The 21,695-nt window shown below is 31.7% G+C and overlaps 1 protein-coding gene across 1 annotated transcript in view; it reads right to left on the bottom strand.

Annotated features, from left to right (window-relative positions):
• The window catches only part of LOC125072693 (laccase-4-like), a 116,225-nt gene extending 108,087 nt beyond the window's left edge, over positions 1–8,138 (bottom strand). The window contains exon 1 of the mRNA XM_047683360.1: positions 7,667–8,138. The gene's annotated coding sequence lies outside the window, so the exon portion shown is untranslated. The remainder of the gene's footprint in view (positions 1–7,666) is intronic.
• Positions 8,139–21,695: the final 13,557 nt, after the last annotated feature.

Below are 21,695 nucleotides of genomic sequence, written 5' to 3'. Positions count from 1 at the left end.
CGCAATGTATACGAACATAAACAAATATTAGTTTTTATATATTAGATATGAAAGTGACTTAAGCTATATTAAGATATATTATTATTATTATATAAATATAATCATTTAATTTATGCGTATAATATTATACAATATCAGACTTCAATGGTGTTACAGAAAAGACCGGACCGGAACTGGAATAAAAATCTATTTGCTTTAAAATTTTAATGTACATTTGTATATAAATTAAGTTTGTCGTTGTTTGTTGACGATAGCATTAGCATTAGCAAACCGTAAATGTCCCACTGCTGGGATAAAGGCCTCCTCTCCCTTTGAGGAGAAGGTTTGGAGCATATTCCACCACGCTGCTCCAATGCGGGTTGGTGGAATACACATGTGGCAGAATTTCGTTGAAATTAGACACATGCAGGTTTCCTCACGATGTTTTCATCTTATCTAGGCGATGTTGACGATAGATAGACAGAAATCAAAGTGATAGTATAAATTGTTATTCCTGTATCCGGTCTCCCCTAGATAAGATGTGGCAATACTTACAAAAGACATTGCGTCATATTCGGAATAGAATTTTGTCCCAAAAAGTCGACAAACGAGTAATGTCACAACACATTCATACATCGATCATTCAATAGCACAAGTTAAAACGCTCTTGAATGAACTATGTCGGGGTATCTTAAGGCCGGTACGTCGACCTTAGGATCTCTTATATTAAGTAATGCTCCTTACCTGTATCAATTTAGTGGCATTGTATACCAATCGCGAATTCAATTGGTCCATTGTAAACGGCTGTTACAGCATACGATGAAGGTTACGGTAGTTTTTGTACTATAATAGATCGTATTGACACGCGAAATAGACCTAAGTAGGTACTTATTCATTTTGTATTTCAATAATGTCGAAAGCCCCTTTACGGTGATACGCTTTTTTGATTTGTATATCCCATAAATGTTATAATTATTTTAGTCAATATCGTAAATACATTTTTAAAATTTCACGATCGCGTTCTACGGTGAAGTTCGGGTTTGTTCAAGTCACTTCGGGCTATGACAGCTTTAATTATTTGGTAATATTGATATTGCCGCTCTAAGATGAATCATCCTAAGAATTACAACTTCACGCGAGCGTGTCTAGGTAGGTTCCAACCAATCACCTTATGTTCTACCGCCAAACAGCCATACTTTGTATTATTATGTTCCGATTTTAAGAGTGAATGAGTCAGTGTAACCAAGTGCCAAGATTGGTGGCGCATTGGCCATGTAAAGATTGGTTGAAAAATCTAATGTATACACATTAGCGCCGTAAGATTTTTCAACCGGTGATGAACCGGGCAGCGGTGATCATTTATCATCAAGTGATCCCCCGTCGGCCAAACGCTTGGCATAAAAAAAATAGATCAAAAGTCATTTAATGGTTTAAATTGTAAAGCAAATTACAATCTTGATGGCAATCAATTAAACACTAAGTATAACATGGCTACGGAGAGCGTATATAACCCAATGAAAATAATAAACACTAAGTATAACATGGCTACGGAGAGCGTATATAACCCAATGAAAAGAATATGTGGATTTACAAAAGATCGCGAGTGAAAATCGAGACAAGCACCATTAAGCTTTGATGTGCTTAATTTGTGTTTATAATTGATTCATCTCGTATTCAACGCTGAAAAAAATATTATAAAAAACCTGAATTATAGAATAAAATTTAACCATGTGTGTGTCTGAAGCTAATAAAGTTTCAAACATACTTATAAGAAGGGAAGCAATTTGTAATTTCTTTATTCTGCCTATACTGTATAACAAAATTAGTTCATGTGGTAAAATTTATGAATCTTGTGTACATTATTAATTGATATACATACATATCACTGAATGTTCTGAAGTCTATGTTTTTCATATTTCGTGTGAAATCTGTATCTGTATTATTTTATTATAATTCTGGAGGAAGCCCACACATGAGGAGTTCTTGCCAAAAAAATTTATAACAAGTTTCATATTATTGTTGATTATAAATAAAAAAATAAACTTTACATAATATCAAATTTTAAATATATCCTAAATAATTTAATTTATTTCATTACATTATTAAATATTGTAATTGAATTGGTAAGAAATAAGATGGGTTCTTTTATTTATTTATTTTTATTTTATTTATGTACATTATTAATGTACCTTGTTATATAAATAAATAATTAGTTCAGGTATACAATCAGCGTGAATGACAAAATATCCCATAACATAAACATAAATATCCCATTGGCATTTCCTACTAGTTGATAAGAGTAAATAATACCTGCGTAGTTTTAGAATACTTTTTAACACGTACAAACCCGCATCATGAACTGTTGTAGACACGTCAAATCAAAGGTAATTTATTTAATGTATTTTTTTTGTTTTGCTATGAATTTTTAACTAGTTTTAAAACGATTTAGTTGAATCGGTATTGATATCATTTTTATAGCCGTCTGTTGCGCATTTACACAAGGAAAATAGATAATTAAAAGTATATGAAAGTCTTTCTATGAAAGAAAGACAGATGGAAGGCAAGTTGACAGTATATATTTCTTATTTAAAATAGGCAGACTGGCAAATTGACTACTTGATTTTCGGTAGTCACTTCCAATAGACAATAGGTAATCTAAGGGACATTAAAATCTGAATATTTTGTTATTTATTTTAAGTTTAATGTACGATTGTATTTTTGTTATATGGATCCAAACCAAAGAAATTGCCAATGTAGTGTAGGCACTAGTTCTTGCATAAAACATTGCATTTAAAAATGGTTTTACTGTAAATTTAGGAATACGCGTGACTATTGTGTCTTAATGTAAAGCGGATGAAACTTCTAAGCCTACTTATATAATAATATTATAAGTATACTAAAACCTTTTCTGAAACGCATATAAAAAGTAATAAGTAATTTTAAGAAATTCACAAAGTAGCAGAGTCAGAAAAATAGAACTGCCTCACCCGAGACACTGCCGTACCTCAGAAAGTATGTGAAGCCAGTGGTCCTGCCTCTTGGTCTTATGGGTTATGCGAGTGGAATACTGTATTGTCATATTTTATCCAGGACAAACAACTCGGATCGACTTTTACAGACACAGTGCAGCATTATATTTATTTATGTGTACATTTTAGTCTTTTGCACTATCATACCAACCAATGCTTCAACTACAGTCAGGAGGTAACTACTAAAGCAAGTCTCAAGATTAATTGTAACAAATCGTGCAAATAGCTTACGCCTAAAAATTTAAAAGATATATATTTACAATTATTAAATCTATGAACTAGATTTTTTTAGGTAAGTATTTTTTGCAAAAGGATTCATTTAGAAAGCATTTTACAAAAAAACCCACTGAGTTTTGTAAGCCCTCTTTGGGTGAAAAGGTTTAGAATCGTTAATTGGACATCGTGCATTCAGGTAACTCACTCTTTGAAAGTATTTATTATCGAATCCAAATTAAAAAAAAATGTGTATGTATAAACTTTATATGATAAAATAAGTGGCGTCACAATTAATTAAAAGTAACAATTTACTGACATACCTATATATAGTATAAAAAGAGAATATAATAATTCAAATATAGAATTCCAAAATGCAACTGTCAAAAATGACTTTTACGAAAAGGCACGCTTTTGAAGTTTCCGTTTTGCATTATACTTACTGAGATGGCTCATTGATTAGCGTTTATCTTAATCGATTATTGGAGGTTCAAAGCCGGGCAAGTATCTGAATCTTTATGTGTGTTTATAATTCTTCTCGTGGAAAATATCGTAAAGAATTTTGCATGTTAGACACATTGCAATGAAACTCTGCTACTGTATCCACTTACTCACTTAGAAGGAGCGTGGTAAAATTAGCTCCAAACCTCCTCAAAGAGGGAGGAGGGAGAACTTATGAGCTCAACAGTCTGTTACTCTACTTTCTTTTAATTTTTTGGCATTCTTTACATTATAATTCTAATTAATAATTATTATTGATGAAATTAAACATTATATAAATAATTATATTATATAATATAATTATTTATATAATTACTCTGATGTTATATATGTTAATTATCTTAAAACTATTAACAAAGACACGTTTGCATCTCATGTAAACATCAAAGCGCCAACGATTTTTTAGACTTAACAAAGGTAAATCCATAAACAAACCGCTTTTGTTTTTATTAATTCCGGTTTTGTAATTGCTTTTGATCCTAAAAGCATCACTTGACTGAATACTAGATCCAACCTAAAAAAACGAAGTTTAATTAATTCTAAGAATCACACTAAAGAAGGTGTTACACATTACACAATGTTTTTATATAGATTTTCATAAATGGCAACATTTTATGTATTAAATAGGCTAGATAGCCTACTTACATTCGTAAAAATAATATAAACATATCGTATCTTTGTATAAACATTGCCTTAAATAATCTATCCTTAATAATATTATTAGGTCACTCGGTAACCCTAACGTTTTGATTTTGAAATATTCTAGAACAATCGATGCTTGATTATGAACGAATAAAATAATGAAGAAGTTAAATATACATTGAATATTCTAATATATTTTTAATATGTCTATAATTGAACTCAAAGAGGAGAACTATCCGTTGTTCAGAAGTGAGAAATTGGCACTTTTATTGCAGTAAATGCTGATCAATGTGATATGACATAATTTAACTTTAATGTGAACTGTCATTGGTCGGCGACAGAAATGACGCTATATACGACCAATCAGCATTAACTATTAAGTGCCTCACTTTGCTAATATTTTCCAAAACTGACGGCTACTCTATTATTCTAGTTATATAACATCTGATTCACCTGAATATGCAATGAGGAAGCCACAAGAAGATATAAGAATCACGTTTTTTTATTATATAGGTAGGAGGATGAGCAAATGGGCCACCAGTAGGTAAGAGGTCACCACCGCCCATAGACATTGGCACGGTAAGAAATGTTAACTATACCTTACATCGTCAATGCACCACGAATCTGGGGAAGGTGTTATGTCTGTTTGCTGCCTGTTACACTGGCTCAGTCACCCTTCAAACAGGACCATTGACAGTACTAAGTATTGCTGTGTGGCGGTAGACTATCTAGTGAGTAGTTGGTACCAAAACCCTACTACCAAGCAAACTTACTAATGATAAACAGTTTTTTTTGTGATTCATAGTAGGGAGATCGGCAAGCATATCCGCTAGGTTATTCATTTTCAATTTAAAATGTACTTCATTGTTTTTTGAAAGGCATAAATCACAACATAGTAATCAAAAACATAATCTACTTTATCCGTATTTTCATAGAAGTCATTTCCGAAGGATATAATTGGTTTTTAATGGGCAATCTGGTAGCCGGAAGTCTCTCATGGATCGGTCTGTGAGAAAGTTGGAAGAATACATTCCCAAAACATCACGATTTAATTAAACGTTAAGCTACCATTAGCCATTACGATACCCTCATAATCTAGTAACGAGAAGAATCGGCAAGAAACTCGTCACTAGTCACAACGCTTATCAGTTTCATAACTATCCAAGCTTTATAAACTACCGAACATTTACTGTAATCTTGTTGACGTGCGTTCTGACTCACTTGGCAAGTTCCATAGAAACATATGTAACTCTATAAAGGATTTGAGTTAAATAATCATTGTTTTTTTCTTTTCTTATGTTTGTATACTGATTGTTTTTTTAATCTTGTAATTTAATATTATGATATAAAGTCAGATACAACCTGTAAGTGTATACGCTGGGTTAAAGCCTCGTTTAAGACTCCTGATAAGTGTTATTCTTCAATACGGATGGGTAGACACGTGCCAAATATTCATCCGACACATTCAGTTTAACGGTCACGTGATTATTTATAAACATGAAATACAAATGATAATCTAGTAATGTTTTGCCCGATGTTTATACCAACCATTTTCGGTTAAGATTTATGTGTTCTAAACACTAGGCCACCCAAGTTATAGAACTGACAATGCGTACGGTTGCGTATGAGGGATTGTTACACTAAACTTAGTTAGTTATTTGTATCAAAAGATTTAGGTTTTGATGAAGCTATTTCTTTATCTTTCTCCAGACTTGCATACCGGATAACAATGCTAATAAATTATTATTATAAGTGTCATTTTTCAGTTTTAATTTTGGATTTTTAATGCTAAGACTTTTTCTGTTTTTTTTTTTTGTTTTAATTTTTTTTATAGTATTCACTAGTTGACTAACAAGTGAAGTTACTTTTCTTAATATTTATATTTATAAATTAAATTAACTCTGTAATATTGTGTATTAATTGTAAACAAATTGTATTCAGACAATATTTCAAGATCAAGATTCAAGATCGGTCTTTGAAAACTTCAATAAATTTATTTACTACGATTATATGGTGTTTGTACAAAGTATTTTGCATAAACATACCAAGTATTTTTGATTATATGTAAAGAGTACATTGACAAGAAACAGGGAACATGCATTCAGAAAGTCCCGGCTGTGGTTACTGGTCAATGAACTGTCACGATACAGCATGTTTGTAAGAATAAATAAAAATACTGAAATAATTAAAATTGAAAATAAGAATTACTAAAAAATGTATATATATAACGAACGTAATGGAAATTAGTATAATTAGTGTACATAAGTATTCTAGTGTCACTAACTCGTACACACTTGATAAAAAAAATGTTAGATATGTACTTTAAACAATAAGCGAATTTCAATATTTAAGAACGTATCGTCAAACCAATGATAATATTTTTGTAACTGTTATTTGTAATATAATCTAGTATCTTATGGCACGTAGATTTTATATAAAATTTTATATATATAAAATATAAATATTATTTTAATAAATATTATTTTAATAAAAAATTTGAATATCGAATATTTTTTTTATCATATTAAAATACTAGTATTTATAGTCATTTGACTTATGAATTATTGATATATAAGTCCATTAATAATTTTATCGTCAAAATAATCATTAAATGCAAAATAATATAATTCAAAGAATCAAAGGCTGTATAGTGCAAAGTCCACAAGCACGTGCTGTAATTAATAAAAAATGAAATAATAATCGAGATTTCATATCTCTATCAATTTTCCATATACAAATACTAAACTTAGTGTTTACACAGTGATCGATAAAAAACGTAACAAATACTTTTTGTTTAATTTATCTGTCCAAATATTTTAAATACATACTTACTGACTTCACTGTTTTATAATATATTTAGATAAACAAATATACGCAATGGCACATGACTTTAAGATATTGTTTGTGATAAGAACATCTCGGAAATATTAGCATATCTGTATATGGAATGATAACGACAGTAAGAGGTTTGGAAGTAATACCTAATAAAGATAATGTTGGTATCACTTTCACGAATAAAATTTTACGTTGTTCCAAAATATTCCAAATAGTTCCAAAATTTTCAAATTTGTTTTTATTGGAAAATATTTGCTAGGTTGTAAATTTTAATACCTTTGCACAGAATAAAGGAAAAAAATGATTTTACAAAACTAATATAAATATAATAATAATTAATATTATCTTTTTTACCGTTTCCGAAAGAATTAAATGACTTATTTAAGGATGAAATCGACATCTATCAATCGACGGCAACAAATAATTAAATTAATCTTAGCAAAAATTATATAAAATAAAAATCTTACCTTTTCAATCGTTGTGTGGTAGTCGCTGTTGATATGTGAATTTCTTAAGGAAAATATATTAACAAAATTAATAACTACGGGTCGCAAAGTTCACACGTAGCTATAGACTATCGAGAAACGTAACTTTTTCTTAAAAATTTTCATCTTCCTCTTTACGAACGGATCCACTGTGACTGTTTTAATTTCAAAAAAAGAATTCGTCAATTACGCATTAAAAACTCTTTACATAAAACACTATAAATCAATTCGACGCTGATTACCAGAAAAGCCATTTGCGTTGTGACCGATTCGAAACTTTCGCGGTTTTATTTTGAAAATAGAATGCCCCGACGTCCACCGTCACGGCGGCGCGGTTAAAGGAAATACGACTGTAGGTATATTATTTATTTCTATTGAAAGATTAGCCTTTTATTGCCGGAATGGTGCGTAAGTCTTGCCCACGCTCTCGGTCCGCGACGCGACTGAATGCGATCCTTTTCGTCGTCAAATATTCTCCTTAATAATTTAAGACCGGTGTACATGATATAGGGCTTTGTATATGGATCTCGGTGTCACTTAACGTGTAGGTATACACGCGTCGAGACACATACAGAGATGATACAACAATTATTTTATCTATTTACTAAATTAGTTCTAAAGCAAATTGACTTTGTTGATTATTTTTATTACCCTGTTCATTAACTTGTTAAAGAGTAATGATAAGTTTAAGTTTATCACTTTATAAAACAATATAAAATCTTTTGTATACTTGTCTGAGTAAAACAATGCAAATTCGTCTGTATTTCTTCTGATAAAAAAATTACATGCTTGTAAAATACACTCTTGGAAATAATAATTTACAGTCGATGTTAAAATTATTAACTATCTTATGCCCGTTGTGATTTCAAACGAATTTTCGAATGAATCTTTGAAAAGAATAAAAAAATGGATTTCAATTATAAAAGAAATACGTCAAAGAAAGGTTTTATGTGTACATTCATAGGACCAACTTCGGATATGCAGCGGAAAATTAAAAGTAAACTAACGTTACGTTCTGTACTTACAGACAACAATGTGTTATGTATTTTCATCTCATGTGTTTATCTTATAATATCAATAATATAAACTGTACTTACATTATGTATCATCAGTGCAAATCGAAATCATCGATATATGAATTAAAACGAATTCAGTTTAAAGCATTGAAATCAATCGAGCTAATTTTGTGAAATAAATCACGTCGAAAATTGAACCTATTATTAATTAATTTAAAACGGCGGCCACTAAGCCTCTAAACGGAAGAGTTAAATAAAAGTATTGGATTACCGAATGCTATTGAGTTCAACGAATCGATGTCGGCTCATGTTACGACAACAACAATCAATAACGTTAAAACATTGAAGGATTTCAATCTCATTGTAAAATCCGAAAGAATATCGAAAGAAATACATAAAAATTTACGGCGAATTAACAGCTCCATACAATATCCCGATATACGATTTATATGTACGTGGCTCAATAATTTTATTGTACACTTAGTACGCCTACATCTTAGTCTTTGTTCTGTACCCATTATAGTAGAAATTTGTTCGGTCAGCATCTCATTCCTAAGATGCTTAGCGAATTTATAAAAATGTGCATTTAAAAATAGATTCTATTTCATCGTCAATAAAAACTAAAATTGCTTTCGTGTCACGTTATTAGTATAAATCGATCGTCTGGACGGAACACTTACATTCTATGTGTTAGATGTAGACATCATTGATCCCAATGTATTAGGATCCCATGCGTTCTAGAGCACGTGTAACGTCTAAGGTTTTAATAATTGAAACAGTTGAACTACTTACTCATATATGTCTATAAAAAGTATGTAACATGATAATACTAAAACATTCAAAAACCTCAATAATATTATATATACATAAATCTATTGACGTCATTGATGACGTTTATTTTGTAAAGTCTAACTAAAAAACTGCTTAACCAATATACGTATAAATATTACCAGAAGTTTCAGTGCGTTTTGGAGAAGATTTTTTAAGTAGGTGCGCTTTTTGACCCATAAATTAAGACTATTGACGTGACAAACGTTTATTTTATCTTGTAACAAATCGTGATGTATCTTAAGAACATAAATCGGGTGATGAATTAATTTATTTGTCGTTAGTTTAATCATTATCCAACTAAGCGGCTATTTGTTCTATTTAAAATAATTCCCAATTACACCGACAGAAGCAAATGTATGTACCTGACAAAATGTCCAAACATCTTGCCTAGTATACACCTCAATCATAAACAATGACTATAAATTCAAACCCGTCCAGAATCTCTGACTTTTGATGTGCTTGATTAGTTATTATAAATCACCTCGGATGAAAATCTGCCTGTGTTTCCAAAAACTCGCATGGCATCAACGTAGTGGAAAGTTCCAAATCTTCTCCTCAAAAGGAAAGAAAACAGGAGTGATACTGTACATAGGTACATATATATGTACAGGATTATGAAACTTTTACTTTTGTATATATCTTTGTTTATTAAATACTTAAGATACATTCTTTTCCCTACCATTTGTTATGTAAGACTCTCTACTATTTGTCTGGAAGGTTTTTTCCTATAGTAGCTAATATGAGGCCGTCTTTTTGTACTTTTTTTTATTACTATATTCTTACTTACTTACAGACAGTATCGCAAAAGGTAATTTCACTCTGGCCAATTTTATACAATGATGTCTATATGACCAATGTCGGCCATTCTCAGCGAAGACTGCATAGGAAATATTATATTACACAAGCATGTGAATAAGCACAGGTGCACATACTATTCACTTTCATAGATCTATAGGTTGGAAATCCACTACGAGTGAACTGAAATCAGACGCAAGAACAAGGATTATAGTACTCTTTACAGGAATGGAAATAAAAAATATAAATAACCCAACCACTTTAGTCTACGTCCTTATTCTGTAAAAAGGGACATACAAACTTAATCAAATAACGGTATTACCCCACAATATCGTGTTTATAAAATATTTGTGTAAATCCCTATTGTGATTGGACACTCACTATGGCTAGAGTACAGTCCCTAGATAGATTAGTATGAATAAAAAAGTACGTGCAACTTCGAAAAGATGTTATAAGTATACGTAACGTTCTTTTAAGGGACCTGTTGATCATGCACATAATCGTTTTCAGGTTTTTTGGGAAAATAAAGAAAACAAAGAAGACAAAACAAACAATATCTTCTGCGATGGTTAGCACTTGTTTGGAATTACTAACAGTATTTAAAACGGGATATTTACCATGTTTTTTATTATTATTTGGTGGAGCTCGATATTTCGACATTATCTACGAATGTCCTGTTCTCGTGATTCGTGGAACTATTTCGCTGGAAAGATCATTATCCGCGAACAAAAGAAACGCGTATTCCCAATTACAAAATCTGGTCTGATTTTTTCGATTTACCACGGTGACTTCTGACCTGTAGCCCACCTACTGGTATATGGCAAGATTGTAGACTTAATAATTTAAAAAAAAATCTATGATATTTGCAATGGGAGACCAGTTAAGGGTAGACAAAAATAAAATTGGCAATTGTTCGTTTTTATGACTAAAATTATTGTATTAACCTTATATTTTATTTATTTTAAATCACGACCGAGCGGACCCCTGTCGTTTGTTTAAACTATAACCCCGATATTTGCGAACCTTTTTCGGAATGCTTACCTCACGAATTCCGGAGAACACAATACAGAATTAATTTCATCGAAATCAATTGCATTATGGAATCTTTCAAATAATAAATGGTATGATAAAAGAATCATTCGTGTTTTTAAAAAGCTGCTAAATAAATTCTATTGTATTTAGCAAATTTAAATTTTAGTGATAAAACTCGCTCGATATGCACAAAGTTTGAACTGCGCAACACATGTAAACAAAATTGCTAGAAAAGCTTGTTCAGGATAACGACTGTAAAAAAGTTATACGATTTTCAACTGGAACAAACAAAACCAAACAAACGTATTTTCTAAACTGTCCGTTTCAATAGAAAGTGTACGAAACAAAACATGAAAAGGATAAAATGTTTGAAAATTATGTTGAACGTAATACAACTCACCTATTTCTTCCTATTAAATTTATTATTTTAACTGATTTTAGTATACAATGATTAATTTTAATAAAATAATTATTTTACGACTGTGTTAGACTAGTAGCTAGCGGCCCTGATGAGAACTGCAGCCAGGATGGCTTCGTGCTATCGTACGTACTAGTGCGTCAACGATATCATCTTCACCCCCAGAGGAGAGTTCCACCGAGCCATGAGCGAGCACAGCATAGGAGGCGCGGATGGGTTACATCGACAAGATCGCAGCCTTTCTGATCCGTCTCGAGGACGGCCACTGCAGTGGTTTAAGTGGATAGGAATCCCACATAACCCGACTCCTCTGTCCCAGGAAACCGGGTACCATTCTGAAGGTTTCCAATGCATGAAAAAAGTAGCTAGATCCAAATCTCATTTCGTGACGGTAAAAGTTATTGGTTATCTTCATTACTTTATACAAATTCTATTGATAAGAACTATATCGTCATTATTGATAAATAGCTAGGGTGCTATTTAGGAAACAAATGCGAAACTCGGCGTTGCTTTTGTGTACCTATATCTGTGTTATAAAGGTACAAAGTAGACTCGGGAACTGCTAGTATTTTTTAATAATAATGTTTACTTTATTCCATTTATTTAAGGAAATGATCAGTAACGATAAATTTCATCAGGTACTCGTAATTTTTATATGAAATAGATGTATCCCTTATGCAAGTTGGGAAATACCGCAGCGCACTACACCCATTAGTGAGCTGACTGTACTATTTTTTAAGTGGCTAGTTTACAAATCTTGCAAATCACGAAGTTCTGATTCGGACTATAAGTGATTTGGTTTTTCTTTCCAAAAGCGGCTTCTCAGTAGTAGTTCAGTGTTCAGTAGTTTATCGTAAACCACATTAATCGTAGTTCATACGCCTGAAAACTTCCGATCATTTCGAATTTACCATCTGATTGGATTGAAATGATAAATATTTCTGATCTCACTTACGTAATTGCCGACTTTTTTATTTCTACCTTTGCCTTTGAATAGATAAAAAAAATCTTCGTCCTTAAATATAGATCATAAAAGAAGTCGTGACGACAAAAATATTATTATTTCAGTCATTGCCTTACGTTACATAGGAAGAAACGATTTTTCCACACAATCATATCATATTTACTAAAATAGAAATAATTACTACAGTACTCTTTTGCTCATTTTATACGTGACTAATCTTACACCATCTGTGATGAAAAAAACAACAGTTCATCCGGTTAGCTGGAAGACTTTTTGTTTTTGAACTCGTTAAGTTACGACCTGGACGTTTAATATGCGAGTTTATTTTTAAGTTAAGTTAATGTTATGTTATATATAATATTATAGCGATCTTGTCTTGAAGATTGTTGGGGATCAATTCAACATTTGAGGCCATTTCAGAAACTATATTTGGTCTCCATATCACATCTTTGATACCTTAAATACTCCTCTCCATAAACAGCTTGCTTTGCTGAAGTGACAAGACCATCGTTGTGAGTCTTAGTCATAATAGGAAGGATAGCAAGTAGAAGCTTAGAGGCAAACCGTGCACTTACTTGGAGAAAAGCGAGAGTGGCGTTTACATTGCGAAATACATGTTAATAATAATTAAAATAATTGCAGAAATATATTGATATACAGTATTAATAAAGAATACCATTGTATAATTGTATTATTTAGCCTAAAACATAAGTATATCACTCACATATTAACTTATTTAAGTCTAGTCGTCGATGCTTAAAAGTACGTTAGTTTGTAGCTATGTATTTACAAAAAAATTAATCGGATGGACATAAGGTATGCAAACAATCATGAATTTCCTCTTCTTCTAAGAGGTAGAAGTATATATATGAGGTAAAGTAGGCGAAGAAATGCCATTTATAATAAATTTTATTGCCACAAAATCTTTCCAGGTGCATGCTCGTAATTTAACTCGAAAGTGTACATTAATAACCATAAGGTTAATACAGAGAGCCCTCTTCACCCCAAATTAGTATACAATGTAATATTTATTAAAAAATATTGGACAAGACCTTTTTACTTTTAATCACGTGTAATTGGCACGTACGTCAAATTACACATATATTATAAAAATCCGAACATCATACTCTTATATCAGTAAATACAATTTTATCTCTCTATATATAAATAAACTTTAAAAGAATCTTTGAAGAGAACGCTCTTTACAGCTTGACAACAAAGTTAACAAATTTTAACGTTCAGTAAATCTAGTTTGTAAAATAAATTTCGACGCAATAAATGACGCGTAAATACCTTTTTACTTGAGTGTGAAATATCAGTTTACAAACTTCAGTTTAGTAGCCATTATACCGGAATTCAATAGAGGAAATGACACATAAACTGCGACAAATAGGTTAAAACGTCATCGTTGCTGTAGTCATTTGAAAGCCCTTCAAATAAGGAAAACCGTTTCATGGACTCTTGTCTCCTTTACTAAATTTCGGTGACGATGGCTATTCTCAAGAGGCGAGCTTACTTCTTGTGTGTGAGAGAAATATTACCTTTACCAAATCAAATCAAGCACTTTTGAAACGTCATTTAACAAACTATATTAAGTGAAGCTACCACCGGTTCGGAATGTAGATTCTACCGAGAAGAACCGGCAAGCAACTCAGTATATATTTTTTTTTCAACATTAAAAAATATAGTCATGTTAGTTAAATACATTTATATATGTATGTAATATATCCTGCCTGGAAATCACAAGTATCAACTGCACGCTTTGCTACCGAAATATTTACTACTGTCACTACTATCACGTCGAGACGGCAATCGGGGTATACTCTCTAAGCGCCTGCTCTCTTAGACCAACAAAATAGCAATAAAATACGACAAAAGAACAGGTATACAGAACAGTATGATACATATCTTTATATGTTTAAGGAGAGTAACATTACCAATTTTTTAACTCTAGCGTGCTATTGAAAACTGATTTTCAGAAAAACTCCAATAACATTATCAACCGACGTGGTATTAATCTTGGCGTCTTATGATCTACAGCTAAATATCTAATTTAAGTTGTAGATATATATCTACACCTTAAAGGATATAGCAACGTAGAACTTGCAACGATTAAGACTCAATAATATTTTCTAAGACACCAATAATATTTCAATGCCATGCTCTCAATTGCAAATCGATAAGCTTTTCCTAGACTTTGGTACAATAGTCCAATGCTCTAAAAATTCACTACGTCTTACACAATATTTACTCAATTATATAAGAAAAGATTTAATGAAACTTAAATATTTAATATATATCTGAGTGAGATAATACAGAGTGCATTTATATATGTCTGTATGTACACTACATACTGAAAAAATTGTACAGTATATTTTTAAATGTTTTACACGTAGTCTGATTATTATGTCTGTGTTTATGAACAAAATAAATTCACTTACATTAATATTTAAATCCTTGAAGCATGTTCTGTTTTTGATATATTTTTTGTCCTTTTTAATATTTCTTTCACTGAACTACACAATAACACACACATTAACACAGAACCTACTGTTACCGGGCTTTGTGACGCTTAACAACATCTTGTTATCTTATCACATCACGTAATCGACATCTTGCTACTGTTAACTACATTTTTGCTCCGGTTTTACTTGAGACAGACAAACATTTGAGAATAATAAATGAATTAAGGTTTATGTAAAATAAATTAATTAAATTTTATTCGATGAACATACTTTTGTAAATTGGTGAAAGAGTGACCGGATTTTCGGTAAAATTTACATTAGAAATTCGTCGTAGCTTTACATTTAATGCAATTCTGTAAAACGATGACGAAAATGCTTTTAATAAATATATTTTTTTATTTTAATTTAAATACATATAAAGTAGAAGTAGAAATTATTTTTCGCCACACACCATAAAAAGGTTCTAAATAAAATATAGGGACATAAAAATAATATCCTAAATTCAGATAAATAAAATCAATACGCCACGTGTTCAAGTCTCCAAGCTCCAAATCGAAGCATACAGTAATAAATTTAAACTACGAATAATAAAACAAGTATATCGCTTAAGTATATAAGTATAACTAATACTTTAAAACTAATCAAATATATTATTTGCAATTAATTTCGAGAACACCTACGAGTTACGCCACGCTATATTAAGCAGATCAGCTTTAGGTCATCATTTATATACGAATAACAAGATAAAATACATATATAGTTTTCGCCTACGACTTCGCTCGGATTTAAGGGTTTAATTGGCAGGCGTTAAGCATAAAGTAGCCTTTAGTAGTCCTTTCTTGAACATCAAGCTTCGTACCAATTTCCATAAAATTCGATTCAGTGGTTTGACCGCGAAAGAGCAACAGACCGACAGAGTTCCTTTCGCATTTTTAATATTAGTATAGTAGTATAGAAAGCTCTAAATGTAATTCTAGCAAATACTAAAATAAATTTAGAGCTTAGTTTTATCTGGAAAAACCAATTCACATTATAATTTTTGTACATCAAATCAAAATACTCTTTGTTGTTTTTTTTTATGTAATTTGTGACAAACGAGCAGAAGGCTTACCTGATGGAAAGTAAGCCCATGGACATGAAAAATTCGGTAGAAGATGCAGAGTGATCCAACATCTCTACGCAAAGCCAAAGGATCAAGCAGATCAGAAAGGGCTTGATCGTCGATAATTCGAGATTATGTATTTGTTTATTGTACAATTATAAACACATTCTCATTCAAGACAGATATACAAGAGGCGGTCTAATCGCTAAAACAGCTATCTCTTCTCAGCGACCTAAAGAAACAGAGGTAAAAAGAGGAAGGGGTGTACATAGTCCAAATAAATATAATAATAAAAACATTACAATGAAATAATACAATAATTAAAATAAATTCATGTACAGTAATGAATATATAGATACACATGCATACATATATGTATGTATATAATTTGATATAATGTATATATCTAAAGCTTTTCTGTTTGAAATTAAGATAAGATTAAATTTAAATGTGAATTTCCTATGTTTTAATCTAACAGCCACTCAGTGTATAACCCCTGATAAAAATGTTTAGATCTTTTATCTTTCGACAGAATTGAAATATCTACCACCTGCTGTGTTGTATTCAGGAGAGATTAATATTAAAAAAATACAGTAAGTGAAAGGAGAAAAACGAAATCCGTAGTTTAACCAAATACCTAATAAAAAAATGATATCCAAGATTTTATCCTCCTGAGCGATTTCGGCCACGCGGATATTGTGCAGGACATATCACACACAATTCGTGTGCAAGCATAATCTGACCACGATCAGAAAAATCTCAGGCGCAGGACCAACGGCTTTACGTGCTTTCTGAAAAAGTAATTAGGGTACGAATTCCAATCATATTACAATTTATAATTCTATATTTTAATTTTATAATTTTGTCGAAAATTTGGCAACAAATTCTTAAAATGAAATAAAATATATATTTAGTATCGTAATAAAAGAAAAAGGGGAAGACCATGATCTAAATAATTGTTTGAATAAAATTAAAGGAATAGTAGTGATATTCTGTAAGGACTCACTTCAATACCTCACTCGTCAAATATTGGCAGCTGGATTACCTTTGATTATTTATGTTTTGATAGACTGTGAAAAGTAGTAGCCATTAAGTACACGCACACTAGATAGATAAATCTGGCTCGTTTGTTTTATATATTTTGGAGACCGAAACTCTATATACATATATAATCTAAGATAATTACATTATATATGCATGAACTAAAAATATTTTGCCTTCAATCAGGCACTGGGCTTAAAGTAAATGATTGGTACGTTAACGTAGTTCCAAGATGCAAGATTTGTGCTGATTGGCTGACAAAATGTCAAGCCCAAAATTAGACTGCATATTCCATCTGACAGCAATGTCGTTAGACGACGTAAGAGACATTAACACTCAAAACTTTTTTAATCTAATCGTATTAATATCTTAAAAGTTGGCGATAGTTATCAAAGACAATGAAAAATTATATCTTTTCATATCGATTCATCGAAAAATCGCTTGTCAATTTTCTAAAACTGAAAGTGACATCACATCTAAAAAAGATGATTTTATTTTTCCATTTTTCGCCCAACGTATCGGAATTGTGGTACAAGGGAATTGCTGCTAGTATCCTTGTCACCATTCCACGCGGTCATCATTTGTACGATAGTTATTAATTATTTTGTTTTATTTGTATATAATTATTTATCTGTTCAATGCACATAAACTTTCTATAGAAAAAATATAACGATTGCAATTAATAAAGTACCTATAATTAATTGGTACGTTCCAATATTTATTTTCTTTTACAAACATGCAAGATTATTTAAGAAAAGTAGAACTACTAAAGGTTGGTTGAAATGTGTGCCAGTGATAACTTACGGAACAGAGACGTGGTCGTTTACTAAGCGCCTCATAAGAAGGCTTAAAGTCACTCAAAGAGCAATGGAGAGGGCTATATGCTCGGAGTTTCGACCGAATAAGTACAAGACCGAATCAGAAATAATAAAATCCACAGGGCGAACCAAAATTACTGAAAGCCCGAAAAATAGGCGAACTGAAGTGATAATGGGTGGGGAGCATAGCTCATAGAAACGACAGCCGTTGGAGCAGGAAAGTGGCGACCACAATACGAAAAATACTGCGTGGACTAATGATCTGGTTGCGCTAGATCTGATTTTGTGGGAATCTTTGAGGGCCTATATCCAGCAATAAACGTCTTCCTAATAGCTGAAATAATGAAATGATGGGTGAAATAACTCAGACACCTGAATTCGAAATCTTTCAAAAATGGCATCAGACCTGTTTTCAACATATGTGAATCGGAATCCGGTATCTTTGATGATTAAAATGACAGATTCGAATGAAAGATCAGATCTGTGATAAGAATGTCGAGATGGCTGCGTGAGGTAATCAAGATGGAATATATAATGGGTTTTGAAGTCAACTCTTCAAAGATTGAGTGAGATAGTTTACAGGCACGACGCAAAGGGCATTACATATTAGTTCCGAAAGTTAAAGAGCCATTGGTGGAAAATCATATAATCGGTAACAACTTACTGCGTCTACAACTGCTCATTGAAATTTGCGAAATGTTGATTGACAAAAATTTTGATTTTTGACAATTAGTAGTAAACTACTAATTGTCAAAAATCAAAATATACTAAATTCAAATTCAACATTGAAAATAAATAAAATATTCATTGTCTTGAAATAATAAAAGACATTTGTTTATCGTTAACGCTGATTGAAAATAAAATCACGAACAAATAATATAATTTGAAACGATAAGAAAGATTTCAATTGTATTATTTGTAAAGGATCGAAAGCTTACCTTTTTTTTATTTTACTTGTTATATGAATGAGTCTTAAGGCAGTCAATACGAGTCTTTAGATTTTGACAATTGTTCCATTTTCATTTCTAATTAAAAGTTAGGTTTAAGGACTGCGACAGACTTATCACTTATCCTATCAATGTTGTAAACAACTCACTACCTAAATAGTGAGTTGTTAAGCAATGCTTTGTCTTCTTCTTTTTCAATGAAAACCAATATGGTAGAAAGAGACACATCAGTATTTAACAAAACACCAGCTGAACGTTTTTTTCTTTATGACATCAGTAAGCCGACGGGAAAATGGGAGTTCAACTCTGCCAATGCATATTAGCGCCGTATAAATTTTTTAACCATTTCTGATATAACCAACGCGCCATAAACCTTAGGAACTGAGATTACTTGTTTCGTCCATTGTACATGTAATTGCACTGGCTCACTCACCCCTCATAAATCGGAACACAACAATATTAAGTATTGCTACTTGGCGATAAATATACAGTGAGTGAATGGTACCCTGCTGCACAAAGTCCTGCCATCAAATAAATAAAAGCTTATAAATAAGACTGTACATAAATATTTTGAATTTATTTTTAAATAAAAATATCAACTGAATTTGATTTAAAAAAGAACTAAATTAAATTATGTTTGGTCCCTTGCCTTAATTAAAAAGGCTCTTATGGAAGGTTATTTAACGAAGGCACACGCTAACATCTACTGACAAAGCTAATAAGTATCTTCCTGCTTATAATTCTATCTCACTCTTGGAGAGATTTATTTAGTATATACATAAGATAGATACAGAGAATCAGAATTCAAAATGTACTTATTACATTTGTATAAAAAAGTTTAATATATTTATTCATTCATCATCATCATTCATTCATCAAATCAAATATTATGAGGAACTGGTCAAAAGAAGCTCAAACTGTCTATATTATTATGATCATATTTAACGAGAAATAATGCTAGCTAAATTCGTCTATACAAAATAAAAAAGAAAATACTTATGTAAATGTATACTACGAACTTACGGTAGTAATCGTGGTAACCTATTGCTACCCTAATTTATGAAGAATCCATTCCTTCAAAAAGTTTAATGTTTAATGTATATATGATACTAGCTGAACTAGTGCAAAATTTATAAAACTTTACCTATATCACAAAAACCGTCAAACCCACTTTACCCCCTCGAGGAATAAATTAAAAAAAGTAGCCACCCCGGGATTTAAACTATTTTCATATCAAAATTTCATCTAAATAAGCGTGAATAGGTAACAGACAGAGTTACATTCGTATATATATTAGTACTATAGCTTATGTTTGTTATAAAACAAAAATATAATATTTAAACCACTGAGCGTAAATATCCTCTTGTCTGAGTTCATGTCACTTTATACGAGGGCGGTAAATAGGAATACATTCGAATATGTTTTAAAATGTTCATATCACAAATGAAAATTCAGAAAAGCGTAAATACAATACGGTTTCGATATTAAAAATTTTCGATTGTACTATTTTATAGTCAAAAATAATCGAGAAATAAAAAGTATTAAAGGGAAATGCCAACGTTTTCCCCGGCTTTTCATAACTGTGAGATTAAAATAATCCCGGCAATGTCTGCAAATATTATAAATATTTATACACATAGTTTATCAATCCACTGTTAACACGCTTTACGCATGAACAAATCATATCCAATCTAGAACAATATGACAAAGTAACTTTGCTTTTTGTAGTACAGAAAATATTTTTCCAAGAATGCTATGTAACACTCACTCAGCACAAATTCTACCGCCAATCAGCAATTCTTACTTTATCGTTGTGTTACGATTTAGGCGGCGAGTCAGTCAATGGTTACAGAGTAACTAGAGGTACAAAGGTCATAACATCTTCCCAAGGTTCGTGACGCATTGACGATCCCTCGCGGATTGTTAATATTTGCTACCGTGCTAATTTGTATGGATGATGATGATTACCTAAAATAAGGCCCATTTGCCAGTCTGCCTTTTTAAAATTAAGAATATATGTCTTATAACTAAATATACTTTTTAAAATAACATAAAATTTCCACGTGAATCCCAATCGAAGATCGTTGTTTGGATTTCAGATTTTATTTTATGGTATAGATTAGCGGACGAGGAAATGGACCAACTGATTGTAAGTGATCACCACCGCCCATAGACAAAGGCGCTGTAAGAAATATTAGCCATTGCTTACACCACCTATCCGCCACCAACCCTGGGAACTAAGATGTTATGTCCCTTGTGCCTGTGATTACACTGGCTCACTCACCCTTCTAACCGGAACACAACAATACAGAGTACTGTTATTTGGCGGTAGAATGTCTGATGAGTGGGTGGTACCTGGTATGGGACGATAGCTGCACATAAAAAACGGTTATGGTCTATTATGGGTATTATGGTTTGATGAGCTCCAGCCATAGAAATGTGTGTATATGTGTGTACATATATTAGTAGTGTACGCGCCACGCTCACAAAATAGAGTAGAGTTAGAGAGTGGCAGTGGAGAGGGAGCATGATGGCATAAGACGTTACGACGTTTGCCGTTACGGCTTATGAGCCGGTCTACC

The sequence above is a fragment of the Vanessa atalanta genome, chromosome 22 (genome assembly GCF_905147765.1).
Source record: "Vanessa atalanta chromosome 22, ilVanAtal1.2, whole genome shotgun sequence".
NCBI lineage: Eukaryota > Metazoa > Arthropoda > Insecta > Lepidoptera > Nymphalidae > Vanessa > Vanessa atalanta.
This window is presented reverse-complemented; position numbering and strand designations above follow the sequence as displayed.